The 13,863-nt window shown below is 44.7% G+C and overlaps 1 protein-coding gene across 4 annotated transcripts in view; it reads right to left on the reverse strand.

Moving 5' to 3' along the window:
* Positions 1 to 13,863, reverse strand: part of LOC126416779 (fatty acid 2-hydroxylase) — a 519,796-nt gene that overhangs the window by 239,518 nt on the left and 266,415 nt on the right. The window contains exon 1 of one of the 4 annotated variants that reach the window (XM_050084638.1): positions 11,284 to 11,446. The exons of the other annotated variants lie outside the window; for them this stretch is intronic. The gene's annotated coding sequence lies outside the window, so the exon portion shown is untranslated. Of the gene's footprint in view, positions 1 to 11,283; positions 11,447 to 13,863 lie in introns of those variants that run through there. 4 annotated transcript variants of the gene reach the window in all.

The following is a 13,863-nucleotide window of genomic DNA, read 5'->3' on the forward strand; positions in this document are numbered from 1 at the left end:
ACTTATTGAGTTCTGTAACAAGTTTCAGCTAGTAATAGCGAATACCCTGTTCAAGAATCACAAGAGGAGGAGGTATACTTGGAAAAGGCCGCGAGATACGGGAAGATTTCAATTAGATTACATCATGGTCAGACAGAGATTCCGAAATCAGATACTGGATTGTAAGGCATACCCAGGAGCAGATATAGACACAGATCATAATATAGTAGTGATGAAGAGTAGGCTGAAGTTCAAGACATTAGTCAGGAAGAATCAATACGCAAAGAAGTGGGATACGGAAGTACTAAGGAATGACGAGATACGTTTGAAGTTCTCTAACGCTATAGATACAGCAATATGGAATAGCGCAGTAGGCAGTACAGTTGAAGAGGAATGGACATCTCTAAAAAGGGCCATCACAGAAGTTGGGAAGGAAAACATAGGTACAAAGAAGGTAGCTGCGAAGAAAGCATGGGTAACAGAAGAAATACTTCAGTTGATTGATGAAAGAAGGAAGTACAAACATGTTCCGGGAAAATCAGGAATACAGAAATACAAGTCGCTGAGGAGTGAAATAAATAGGAAGTGCAGGGAAGCTATGACGAAATGGCTGCAGGAAAAATGTGAAGACATTGAAAAAGATGTGATTGTCGGAAGGACAGACTCAGCATACAGGAAAGTCAAAACAACCTTTAGTGACATTAAAAGCAACGGTGGTAACATTAAGAGTGCAACGGGAATTCCACTGTTAAATGCAGAGGAGAGAGCAGATAGGTGGAAAGAATACATTGAAAGCCTCTATGAGGGTGAAGATTTGTCTGATTGACAGAAGAAGAAAAAGGAGTCGATTTAGAAGAGATAGGGGATCCAGTATTAGAATCGGAATTTAAAAGAGCTTTGGAGGACTTACGGTCAAATAAGGCAGAAGGGACAGATAACATTCCATCAGAAATTCTAAAATCATTGGGGGAAGTGGCAACAAAACGACTATTCACGTTGGTGTGTAGAATATATGAGTCTGGGGACATACCATCTGACTTTCGGAAAAGCATCATCCACACAATTCCGAAGACGGCAAGAGCTGACAAGTGCGAGAATTATCGCACAATAAGCTTAACAGCTCATGCATCGAAGCTGCTTACAAGAATAATATACAGAAGAATGGAAAAGAAAATTGAGAATGCGCTAGGTGACGATCAGTTTGGCTTTAGGAAAAGTAAAGGGACGAGAGAGGCAATTCTGACGTTACGGCTAATAATGGAAGCAAGGCTAAAGAAAAATCAAGACACTTTCATAGGATTTGTCGACCTGGAAAAAGCGTTCGACAATATAAAATGGTGCAAGCTGTTCGAGATTCTGAAAAAAGTAGGGGTAAGCTATAGGGAGAGACGGGTCATATACAATATGTACAACAACCAAGAGGGTATAATAAGAGTGGACGATTAAGAACGAAGTGCTCGTATTAAGAAGGGTGTAAGACAAGGCTATAGCCTTTCGCCACTACTCTTCAATCTGTACATCGAGGAAGCAATGATGGAAATAAAAGAAAGGTTCAGGAGTGGAACTAAAATACAAGGTGAAAGGATATCAATGATTCGATTCGCTGATGACATTGCTATCCTGAGTGAAAGTGAAGGAGACTTAAATGATCTGCTGAACGGAATGAACAGTCTAATGAGTACACAGTATGGTTTGAGAGTAAATCGAAGAAAGACGAAGGTAATGAGAAGTAGTAGAAATGAGAACAGCGAGAAACTTAACATCAGGATTGATGGTCACGAAATCAATGAAGTTAAGGAATTCTGCTACCTAGGCAGTGAAATAACCAATGACGGACGGAGCAAGGAGGACATCAAAAGCAGTCTCGCTATGGCAAAAAAGGCATTTCTGGCCAAGAGAAGTCTACTAATATCAAATACCGGCCTTAATTTGAGGAAGAAATTTCTGAGGATGTACGTCTGGAGTACAGCATTGTATGGTAGTGAAACATGGACTGTGGGAAAACCGGAACAGAAGAGAATCGAAGCATTTGATATGTGGTGCTATAGACGAATGTTGAAAATTAGGTGGACTGATAAGGTAAGGAATGAGGAGGTTCTACGCAGAATCGGAGAGGAAAGGAGTATGTGGAAAACACTGATAAGGAGAAGGGACAGGATGATAGGACATCTGCTAAGACATGAGGGAATGACTTCCATGGTACTAGAGGGAGCTGTAGAGGGCAAAAACTGTAGAGGAAGACAGAGATTGGAAAACGTCAAGCAAATAATTGAGGATAGGTTTAAGGAAAGACTCCAAAAGAATTGGCGGCCACTGTTCCCGCCAAATCGGTCTTGCTCCACGTTCCTACCTCGGTCTCGTGCAGTCTGTCTCGTTTTTTTTCGGGTGGTCACTCGTTCCTCGCTCGACCTTCACCGTTCTTACGCTGAAGCGCCAAAGAAACTGGTACAGGTATGCGTATTGATATACAGAGATATGTAAACAGGCAGAGTACGGAGCTGCGGTCGGCAACGCCTATATAAGACAACTAGTGTCTGGCGCAGTTGTTAGATCGGTTACTGCTGCTACAATGGCACGTTATCAAGATTTAAGTGAGTTTTAACGTAGTGCTATAGTCGGCGAACGAGCAATGGAACACAGCATCTCCGAGATAGCGATGAAGTTGGGATGTTCCCGAACGACCATTTCACAAGTATAACGTGAATATCAGGAATCTGGTAAAACATCAAATCCTCGACATCGCTGCTGGCGGAAAAAGCTTCTGTAAGAACGGGACTGAAGAGAACAGTTCAACGTGACATAAGTGCAACCCTTCCACAAACTACTGCAGATTTCAGTGCTGGGCCATCAACAAGCGTCAGCGTGCGAATCGTCCAACGAAACATCTTCGATAGGGGCCTTAGGAGCTGAAGGCCCACTCGTGTACCCTTGATGACTGCGCGACACAAAGCTTTACGCCTCGCCTTGGCCCGTCAACCCCGACATTGATCAGTTGATGACTGGAAACACATTGCCTCCTAGGACGAGTCTCGTTTAAAATTGTATCGAGCGGATAGATGTTTACGGGTATAGGCACAACCTCATGAATCTATGTACCATGCACGTAAGCAGGGGACTGTTCAAGCTGGTGGAGGCTCTGTAATGATGTGGAGCGTGTGCAGTTTGAGTGACATGGGACCCCTAATATGTCTAGAAACGACTCTGACAGGTGACATAAACGAAAGCATCCTTTCTGATTACCTGCATCCATTCATGTCCATTGGGCAATCCCAGTAGGACAATGCGACACCCCAAACGTCCAGAATTTCTACAGAGTGGCTCCAGGAACACTCTTCTGAGTTTAAACACTTCTACTGGCCACCAAACCCCCAGAAGAACGGGACTGAAGAGAATCGTTCAGTGTGACGGAAGTGCAACACTTACGCAAATTGCTGCAGATTTCAATGTTGGGCATATCTGGGATGCCTTGCAACCTGCTGTTCAGTAGGTATCTCCACCCCGTCGTACTCTTACGGATTTGTGGACGCCCCTGCAGGATTCATGGTGTCAGTTCTCGCCAGCACCGCTTATAGCTATTTCTGTAAGTAGTCGCCACTCCGACTTAGACATGTGTCGTAGCGTTGTACTAACTTTCCAATGCCCTCGTCATTGAAGGCAGCCGCCTGTGCTTTCCGCCAATTCTTTATGCGGGTCTACAGTTCGTTGGTAGTGCCAAAATGTTGTCTTCATGGCCAGCGATTCATATGAGCAGAGATGAGACTCAGGGGGAGCCAATTATGGGCTATATTTTGGGTGATCAAACACTTCATGTAAACTTCTCATGGTTGAGATTCACATTCATATGATATTTCTTCAAAGACATCATACTCTTCGTTGACTGTATGAAATATTTATTATTACGATTGCAATTTCAGCCTTAGGGCCATTTTCAAGTAACTCTGCAAAAGTTAGATTCTGTCAGAATATAAGACTATCTGACATGAGTACATGTCGTCGTCAAAATGCAGCCTACCTGTAAAGAACGCTGCGGGAGCATCTTCACTGTTCCTGCGGATTCTGGCCCAGAACTGTCATGGAGTAGGAAACGTATGACAGTTTTGTTATGTGGCCTGCATGACATCATGCGAAATCTCTCACAGGCCCTCATACTTAGCGAGATACACTATTTATCTAGGCATCTTTAGGTGCTCACTGTGCACTGAGAACTGAGAAGAGGACATGACGCCATCGACTGGCATACTAGAGACACTGCCCAATACATCTGTGCAAAGCTTCATGGGATTTTCATTGTGGTTTCCATTTTGCGCCCGATCGGACCTTACTTTTCGAATATTTCTCTTATTTGCGTACACCATTCGAGGTACATCACCGGTATTGTACAGCTTTGTTATAATTATATCTTAAAATTAACTATAATCGCGGGGACTCGTCTTTTTATACAGTAGTGCACATTTTTAAAAACAGTGGCCACAGTTTTTACCTCAGATTTCAGAAATAATGTATATCAATGGCATTGTTTATGTTTGTGTACAAATATTCTCTACGAGTTCCAAACAAAAAAATTATAATGTAGTTAAATGCAATTTATCAAAACAGTTTGCTGTATTATTTTCACTTTTCAGGTTCTGAGGCGTGGCTGGTAATTTATGAAGATAGTAATGGGCAGTCGGACAACAACAAGTCCATTCTGTTTCGGTCGCCTAAGTTACAAACACCGTTAGTTCAAATTTAGAAAAGTTCTGATTACACTTGAGTTTGTCGTATATACGATATTTGCATAAAAGGGCTCTTTACATACTGATTGTCTTCCATGTTCTTCACTTATAGGATTGGAAAATCAATTACCAGGTTTAAGCAATACTACGCAGTTCGCAAAAAAACTCGATAAAGAGGCGTTGAAGATTGGAATTTCTAATCTATGTTAAGTACAAAACAGTTCTCGCCGATGAGGACAGCCGCTGGTCATTAAGCGTATAGTGAAGTACACTGATCAGCAAGAGCATTATGATCTCCAACCTGATATCGATAGCCGGCCGGAGTGGCCGAGCGGTTCTAGGCGCTACAGTCTGGAACCGCGAGACCGCTACGGTCGCCGGTTCGAATCCAGCCTCGGGCATGGATGTGTGTGATGTCCTTAGGTTAGTTAGGTTTAAGTAGTTCTAAGTTCTAGGGGACTGACGACCTCAGAAGTTATGTCCCATAGTGCTCAGAGCCATTTTTTTGCCGTCGATATAAACGAGTCCAGGCGATACCAGCGTGGCTAGCGAGGAATGGCTGCTTGTGAGACACACGCACGATGCGTGCAGTATCAGTGAGCGAGCTGTTCGTGTGTAGAATGGGAAGGCGCTCGATCTATCTGAGTTTGCCCGAGGGCAGATTGTGATGGCCTGAAGGCTCGGTACAAGCATTTGGAAAACTACACATTTTGTTGGATGTGAGACCTTAACCTTTCCCGGCGAATTGAATGTTCAAATAATTTACGGGTTTGCTGCCGGGTGACGTCGTCGAACACCACCGTTTATGGAGGACTTTGAGGAACGTTTATTGGAGTCAGCGACCTTGAAACCTGCGTGTTTGCCGGCCGCGGTGGCCGTGCGGTTCTAGGCGCTGCAGTGTGGAACCGCGAACCGTCGAACACCACCGTTTATGGAGGACTTTGAGGAACGTTTATTGGAGTCAGCGACCTTGAAACCTGCGTGTTTGCCGGCCGCGGTGGCCGTGCGGTTCTAGGCGCTGCAGTGTGGAACCGCGGGACTGCTACGGTCGCAGGTTCGAATCCTGCCTCGGGCATGGATGTGTGTGATGTCCTTAGGTTAGTTAGGTTTAAGTAGTTCTAAATTCTAGGGGACTGATGACCTAAGATGTTAAGTCCCATAGTGCTCAGAGCCATTTGAACATTTGAACCTGCATGTTTTTTCAGATATGTAGACGATACTTTTCTTGTTTGGCCTCATGGTAGTGAGAATTTAAACTGGTTTTTGGAACACCTGAACTCAATCCTCCCGAATATTCAGTTCACTATGGAGGTGGAAAAGAATGGGTGCCTTCCCTTCCTTGATGTGTTGGCCAGAAGGAAGACTGATGGTACGTTATGACATTCTGTTTATAGGAAGTCTAGTCACACTGACTTGTATCTGCGAGCTGGTAGTTGTCACCATCCAGCTCAGCGTGAAGGAGTACTTCGTACCTTGGTTCACAGGGCCCACGTTATCTCAGACCCTGAAAGTTTTGCAGCTGAGCTATCACATCTCGAAGTCACCTTTCGTGAGAATGGTTATAGTGAGAGGCACATCAAACGTGCGTTGCGCTATCAGCCTTCTGTGATTGACGATAGCAACGAAGTGGCACCTAAATCTACGGCCTTTTTGCCTTACGCAGGAAGCATTTCCAACAGGTTTGGCCGTATTTTTTTCGACCACCTTCTAAGATTAAGGCCCTGTTGGCGTCCGTAAAAGATGGTCTTGGTTTGCGTAAGGCTGGTGTCTATCGTATTACTTGCAGTTGTGGCATGTCATATATTGGTCAGACAATCAGGACTGTGGAAGACCGGTGTATTGAACATAAGCGTCACACAAGCTTACAACAGGCGAGCAGATCCGCTATTGCAGAACATTGCCTTGACACCGGTCATCCTATGGAATACAACAACGCGGAGATTCTGGCTTGCACGTCCAGCTATTGGGATAGTGTCATTAAGGGGGGTAGGACGTCAAACGGGCCGACTTGAATCAGGAGAGGCACCATACGACATTTTACTTTTACAAATAAATTCATAAAACTTTAACAGCATGACCAGGAAGGATTCAGGATTCGTACTCATAGCAGTGGAAGCTCAAAACCGTAACAAAACACTTTTTTTTGCATGTGAAATTTCATCATTTTTTCACTTACTACTGGCTGCATTTGTTGCTATAGGTACACTTTTCTTCCTAAGTAAGAGAGATTCTTCGATGAGTTTTGCACAGCATACAAACCATAGTTACAGGTGTATGAAACTCTAGAAGTTATTTAATTTATGAAAAAATGAATGAACTGTTACATTTTAAACTTCATGTTTAGAAAAAATTCAAGTTTTATAGTTAATTATCTTAATTTTTTCCACAGTTTTTTAATAGATTTGGAAAATTCTAGAGTTTCATTCACCTGTAACAACTGTTTGTATGCTATGAAAAATTCATCGAAGAAACTATCTTATTTACGAAGAAAAGTCTACCTATAGCAGCAAATGCAAACAGTAATAAGTGAAAAAATGATGAAATTTCACATGTAAAAAAAGGTATTTTGCTACGTTTTTGAACTTCCACTGCGATGAGTGTGAGTCCTCAATCCTTCCTGATCGTGGTGAAAAAGTTTTACGAATTTATTTGTCAAAGTATAGACAGTAGAAATTGAAAAGTCCTGTGGTGACTCTCCTGCTCCAAGTAGGCCCGTTTGACGTCCTACCCCCCTTAAGGAAGCTGTTGAAATCAAACTATCAAGCAACCTTATACACAGAGATGGTGGCTTTTGTGTAAATGCTGCTTTGAATCCGGCTCTGTCTCTCATCAAAAAACAGAGGGACAGAACTAGTGCTACCTCACCTGTTGATTAATAGTCACTATCGATATTTCTGATGTTGGTTATCTTTGGTTGTGTGTTGACTTTGCGGTTACTTGTTCTGTGTGTTGCATCTTCCTTGTTTCTCCTCTGTGAACCGAGGTATTAAATTCCCTTGCACATTGCTTCCTCCTTGCAGTTGTGCCTTGAGAATGGTAGGGTGTGCTCCTGCCGAAATTTCGGCGGTGGTCGACGACGTCACCCGGCAGCAAACCCGTAAATTATTTCAACATTTTGTTGGATGTTCCAGGAGTGCTGTGGTGAGCGTCTTCAGAGTGAAGCCTCGTCCAGACGTCTTGCGGTTGGACGGCCACCCCTCATTACAGATATCGGACGTCGTAGGCTGGGCAGACTGGTAAAACAGGACAGGCGGCGAACTGTAGAGGAACTAACATGAGACTTTAATGCTGGGCAGAGTACAAGTGTGTCTGAACACACAGTGCACCGTACACTCCTAATGATGGGTCTCCGCAGCCTACTACCCATGCAGGTAACAATATTAACACCACAACATTGGCAACTACGACTGAAATGGCACGCGACCATTAGCTCTGGACGTTGATGCAGTGACGGAGCGTTGCATGGTCTGATGAATCCCGATACCTTGTTCACTATAACGATCGGACAGCTCCTTGATACCTGTACTACGGAACGGAGACAAGCTGGCGGCGGCTCCTATTGCTCTGAGGAACATTCAGTGGGCATCCATGGTCAAGTGGAGCTCGTGCAAAGGCACCATGGCGGGCAAGGAATATCGTACGCTGGTTGTAAAGCACGTAAACCCATCCATGACGATCATGTTTCCCGACGGCAGTGGAATTTTTCAACAAGATAATGCGCCATGTCACAAGGCGAGGAGTGTGACGGAGTGGTTCGAGGAACGCAGTGGCGCCTTCGAATTGATGTGCTGCCCCCCCCCCCCCCCCAACCCCGCATCGCCAGATCTGTACCCGGAGCATCTGGGATGTCTCAGAGCTCATTGCCTTCCTCCTCCGAATTTACGGGGATCAAGGTCGCTTGTGTGGGCAGGTGCGGTAGCATCTCCCTCCAGCCAGCTACCAAGGCCTCATTGCTTTCATACCACGACGTGTCGCCGCTGTTAGCCGTGCCAAAGGTTGACTTACCGCATATTAGATGGCTGATCGTAATGTTCTGGCTGATCAGTGTACAGCAGTGAAGTCGCTCGTTACACTCTCGCTAGGAACCACTTCTATATCTAATTTTATTTAAATTCCATATGTATCAACAAACAGAAATGTTAGTTAAAAATACTGACTAAGAATTTTTAATAAAAATAGCGTCTTTTTATTTTTAATTATTGGTCATATGAAAATAAATTAAAATTCGATATAGACATACAGTATTAAGTACATAGCCTGACAAAGAAAGTGAAGAATCTCGAAGACACGCTCTATGTCAATGTAACAAGTTGATACACACTTTCTAGGGGTCAATCAATAAACTATTATCCCAACCAATTTCAACAACAAGCGACAAAATGGTTCAAATGGCTCTGAGCACTATGGGACTTAACTACTGTGGTCATCAGTCCCCTAGAACTTAGAACTACTTAAACCTAACTAACCTAAGGACATCACACACATCCATGCCCGAGGCATGATTCGAACCTGCGACCGTAGCAGTCGCGCGGTTCCGGACTGCGCGCCTAGAACCGCTAGACCACCGCGGCCGGCTAACAAGCGACAAACAATCAGTTATCTTAAAGGTAAATGAGCATGTGGCATTTGTGGCCTTGTTCTTTAACGCCACTACGGCGACTTGCGAGTGAGGATGAAATGATGATGAAAGACACACAACACACTGACACCGCCGGGAATCGAACCCGGGACCCCGTGCGCGGGAAGCGAGAACGCTACCGCAAGACCACGAGCCGCGGACATCTTAAAGGTAATGATAAGGGAAAGGATTAATTCGCCCCAACGCTTCACTTTAGATTTTGCATTTATTGTCACACCCTTCAGCGCAAACCACAGAACAAGCAAGTGTAACAATGAGAGAATGTTTGCACTCGTAAGAGTTGCTACATAACTTAAGAATTACTTAATAAACAACCGGAATTTATGATTATTCCTTTTTAACAAACATATATTTAAGACCATAAACGATAAAGAACAACGGTTAATAAAGTTCCATAAACTTGAGCAAGGATCACTTTTTCAGTCTCTGAATGAAGTCAGTAGGTGACATAGGGGACAATCAGAAGTACATGAAATGTTACACCGTTAAGGACGATCATTCATTAAGAAATATAACCACAGATTAAAGAAGATTCATTTAAAGCAACTAACATCAACAGCAAATAATGAAGTCACGTCTTCGCAAATGTATCAAAAACAAATCTTTCAGTTCTATAACAATGTTGGATCGTGGAATACGCCGGATTACCGACAGAGAAGGCTACATTTTACCAAACAGCAATTTCTCGAAACCTAGAATTATCTTAATAATGTACAATACTTAGGTTATCCAGAACTACTCTCATTCGCCATTCTTGGGCATAACGGTGGAGTAGATAATTAATCCCTTATTTCATTCTCCTGGAACATTGAGCGGCAATAGACGCTCGGGCAACTATTACCCAAGCAGGGCTCGGGAAGCATGACGGCTTCACCAGAAGGAGGAAACATTTACCCGAACTGGAAAGGGAACTCGTATAACACGAGCCAGTAGGATTGGACGAATACCAGTTGGAGATTTTTCATCATTGACCAAAGCTTGCTGGCCAGCGGACGAAAATAACAGAGGCATAGGTAGCTTTATTTGTGTTCACAAGAACTGATAACTTCTGCAAATGAGATTCCGGCAGAATTATCGCCGTAGTATCAATACAGGGATTCGGAGCTGAGGAGAGCAAGTCAACAACGGTCTCTACTCAATAGACCCAACATTTCAGAGAGACCGAGCAACCAACATCAGTCGTGGCTAGGCGGATTACCAAATAGAAACTCTAGCACTACCTCAATTATAACTAAATAGAGAACTTATATGCCACGGGGAATAAACTCCTTCGGAGTGGCCATGCGGTTCTAGGCGCTACAGTCTGGAACAGCGCGACCGCTACGGTCGCAGGTTCGAGTCCTGCCTCGGGCATGGATGTATGTGATGTCCTTAGGTTAGTTAGGTTTAAGTAGTTCTAAGTTCTAGGGGACTGATGACCTCAGCAGTTAAGTCCCTTAGTGCTCAGAGCCATTTGAACCATTTGAACTAAACTCCTTAACACAAGAATATATACACAATAACAATGACTAAATTTAAATATGCCTACGTACTAAAACACAACAGATATTAGCGAAGATTAACATAATCTTGCAATTCAGACATCCATAAAATTAACTGGCCACAGTTCACTCTACCTCTCCGCCAGACAGTACAAGGTTATTTACATTTTACAACGTGCTTATCCACACAGTGACCTATGCCGTCCATAGGAAAACAACGGCCTGCAGAAGGTCCACAGCCAGAAATTTTTATTTTTTTATTTTTTTTACGACACGCGCCTTAAGTAAGTCAGCATAGCGTTCAAATACACAGTCATGCAAGGGGCCAGTAACACACACGCAAGGCAATTTCCGATCACAGACTCTAAGCAGAGAAACGTTGCCACACAGTTATAAATAGCTCCCACAGCACCGGGAGATTGTCCCCGCCAGACGAGGACCGTTACAATAACTAGATGAAAAATCTTACTTTCAGTGACGACACCACCTCCTGGAGGTTATTGGCAGCCGCAGACGGACTTCATAGCTTCCCCAGCCTATGAACGCAAACCAAATGTTGTCCACAGAATTACGGCCTCTCGTGTCCTCACGCCCCGGGTTTTTGGGCCCAACCACTCTTAGCATAGAAGCACCTAGCGTCCCGCTCCAGAACGGTCGTGCAGGGCCAAGCACTCGTCTCAACTGCCTCCGCCCTCCGCACGGCCGACCGCCACCTCGCAGCGGACGCGCTAGCAGCGAGCTCGCGGAGGCTCCGCAACGGCCTCTAGGAAAGAGCGGAAACCTCAAACAGAAATAAACTAAGGGAAAACAGGAACCGTGGCAAACGACACGCTTCACAACTACACACCATCGGGCTGTTTGTAAATGATTACAGTCCCAGATAGAACGGCTACTGAAGCGCATTGCTGTTTTCCATGTTTAGCGTAGCTATCAGGTTTGGTGGGCTGTATTAGGGACATGAACAGCCTCAGATATTGAGGATCACTGTGAAGGACATGCCGATGCCTCATGTGAAACACCATTATCAGCGCGTGACAGAGTTTGAAAGGGCTTCATCATGGGTCTATCTCGGCACCTGACCGATTCGCGCACTATCCAGATTTGTGGGACATTTCAGTATTACAGTGGCCCAATGTAGGAATACAACTGAATGTGAGGGCAAGCACACACGTCGCGAAGCTTCTGACCGACCATATGTGACCACCACAAGGGAGGATCCCCGTGTTGTGCAGCAGCCACATCGTAACCCATTCACATCTGTGCCTACCATCCAAGAACAAGTGATGAATTGCTTCCAACATTCTACATCTACATCTACATTTATACTCCGAAAGCCACCCAACGGTGTGTGGCGGAGGGCACTTTACGTGCCACTGTCATTACCTCCATTTCCTGTTCCAGTCACATATGGTTCGCGGGAAGAACGACTGACGGAAAGCCTCCGTGCGCGCTCGAATCTCTCTAATTTTACATTCGTGATCTCCTCGGGAGGTATAAGTAGGAGAAAGCAATATGTTCGATACCTCATCCAGAAACGCACCCTCTCGAAACCTGGACAGCAAGCTACACCGCGATGCAGAGCGCCTCTCTTGCAGAGTCTGCCACTTGAATTTGCTAAACATCTCCGTAACGCTTTCACTCTTACCAAATAGCCCTGTGACGAAACGCGCCGCTCTTCTTTGGATCTTCTCTATCTACTCTGTCAACCCGACCTGGTACGGATCCCACACTAATGAGCAATACTCAAGTACAGGGTTATTACAAATGATTGAAGCGATTTCACAGATCTACAATAACTTTATTATTTGAGATATTTTCACAATGCTTTGCACACACATACAAAAACTCAAAAAGTTTATTTAGGCATTCGCAAATGTTCGATATGTGCCCCTTTAGTGATTCGGCAGACATCAAGCCGATAATCAAGTTCCTCCCACACTCGGCGCAGCATGTCCCCATCAATGAGTTCGAAAGCATCGTTGATGCGAGCTCGCAGTTCTGGCACGTTTCTTGGTAGAGGAGGTTTAAACACTGAATCTTTCACATAACCCCACAGAAAGAAATCGCATGTGGTTAAGTCGGGAGAGCGTGGAGGCGATGACATGAATTGCCGATCATGATCTACACCACGACCGATCCATCGGTTTTCCAATCTCCTGTTTAAGAAATGCCGAACATCATGATGGAAGTGCGGTGGAGCACCATCCTGTTGAAAGATGAAGTCGGCGCTGTCGGTCTCCAGTTCTGGCGTGAACCAATTTTCCGCGGCCTACGCGTGAAACTTGCCCGCACGCGTTCAACCGTTTCTTCGCTCACTGCAGGCCGACCCGTTGATTTCCCCTTACAGAGGCATCCAGAAGCTTTAAACTGCGCATACCATCGCCGAATGGAGTAAGCAGTTGGTGGATCTTTGTTGAACTTCGTCCTGAAGTGTCGTTGCACTGTTATGACTGACTGATGTGAGTGCATTTCAAGCACGACATACGCTTTCTCGGCTCCTGTCGCCATTTTGTCTCACTGCGCTCTTGAGCGCTCTTACGGCAGAAACCTGAAGTGCGGCTTCAGCCGAACAAAACTTTATGAGTTTTTCTACGTATCTGTAGTGTGCCGTGACCATATGTCAATGAATGGAGCTACGGTGAATTTATGAAATCGCTTCAATCATTTGTAATAGCTCTGTATAGGTCGAACGAGTGTTTTGTAAGCCACCTCCTTTGTTGATGGACTACATTTTCTAAGGACTCTCCCAATGAATCTCAACCTGGCACCCGCCTTACCAACAATTAATTTTATGTGATCATTCGACTTCAAATCGTTCCGCACGCATACTCCCAGATATTTTACAGAAGTAACTACTACCAGTGTTTGTTCCGCCATCATATAATCATACAATAAAGGATCCTTCTTTCTATGCATTCGCAATACATTACATTTGTCTGCCGACCGGAGTGGCCGTGCGGTTCTACGCGCTACAGTCTGGAGCCGAGCGACCGCTTCGGTCGCAGGTTCGAATCCTGCCTCGGGCATGGATGTGTGTGATGTCCTTAGG

Source organism: Schistocerca serialis, chromosome 8 (genome assembly GCF_023864345.2).
Source record: "Schistocerca serialis cubense isolate TAMUIC-IGC-003099 chromosome 8, iqSchSeri2.2, whole genome shotgun sequence".
Classification (NCBI taxonomy): domain Eukaryota; kingdom Metazoa; phylum Arthropoda; class Insecta; order Orthoptera; family Acrididae; genus Schistocerca; species Schistocerca serialis.